The sequence below is a fragment of the Dipodomys merriami genome, unplaced genomic scaffold, assembly GCF_024711535.1.
Source record: "Dipodomys merriami isolate MVZ:Mamm:240054 unplaced genomic scaffold, mDipMer1.0.p SCAF_330, whole genome shotgun sequence".
Lineage (NCBI taxonomy): Eukaryota > Metazoa > Chordata > Mammalia > Rodentia > Heteromyidae > Dipodomys > Dipodomys merriami.
The window spans coordinates 356,367-357,550 of NW_027204827.1; the positions used below are offsets into that span (position 1 = coordinate 356,367).

Genomic DNA, 1,184 nt, shown 5'->3' on the forward strand with positions numbered 1-1,184 from the left:
TTAAATGGAATGTATAATAAACAATTATATTTTGATAAAATACCTTCTCGTCTGAACAGTTCTGTTTGAACTGTTCATCTCTCTATGATCCCTTATAACCAAGATTAGTTTTGTTCTAGTAAGAAAATCTTTGCTGTCATGGTAAGGTATTCTGGTTGGTCTCTTCCCACATGGAAGAAGGGTAAAGGCTCAGGTAGACATTTGTTCCAGTAAAACTTCATTTGGGAAAATGTCAGCTGAAGAATTTTAGAAGTAGCTCTTAAGCAACGCTTAGTTTGAATCCATTAGGTCCACAAAGCTGGATAAATAAGTACTAGAGAAACCATCACATTTGGACCAAACTATAAATAATAGAGAGTATGATCAAATTCCAAATAAAAATATTTAAGATACTCATTGGCAAAAAAAGTTTGGAAATGTGAGCAATCGACTGATCAATATAATTATTTCCACTATTCACAGAATTTTAGGGAAATAAGATCAATAGCATTGTTAGGAACAATAAGGTTTCCTTGTTACAAGTAGGCACCCATAGATATAAGCCTGTATAAAGATTGCATCATTAACTATTAAATTTAGAGGATACTACATGCTTCAGCAGCAAGTATACTCAAATTACAATACAGAGATTAACATGGCACTTGCACAAGTACAATATGAAAATTTGAGAAGTATTCCATATTTTTCATTCTTCACATGCAAGAAATGAAAAAAAGTGATTAGAAAGTTGATGGCAAAATTACAAGTGTAACAATACCCGTAATTCATATAATTAAATTAAGTTTGACATCAGTGTATTAAATCACCTCAAAAAGGTGTTTACATAGCATAAACTTTACAAAACTTTTCAAAATAGACAACATTGTCATTTTATCCCAAAGAAAAATAATATTAAGACCTAGAAAAAAAGGACTCAAACTGTTTCTATATGGAATACAATCCAAAAGGACACATTAATGATCCTATATATTATAAAATAATATAGAATTCAAAGTATATCTAGGAGAAAATAAATTATGAACATTATGCAAACATAGAATATAGAATATTTTAAAATATACTTTTTCAGACAAGCACCAGAAATATTTTAGTTTCTGTACTACTCATTTCAACAGGTAAATTAAAATTATTTCTTATTAAAAAATCACAAACTCTGAAGAAGTTATTATACATGTTTACAAAAA

The 1,184-nt window shown here is 28.8% G+C and overlaps 1 pseudogene; it reads left to right on the forward strand.

The window, feature by feature from the left end:
* Window positions 1–589: 589 nt before the first annotated feature.
* On the forward strand, window positions 590–686 carry LOC138842221 (U6 spliceosomal RNA; annotated as a pseudogene).
* Window positions 687–1,184: the final 498 nt, after the last annotated feature.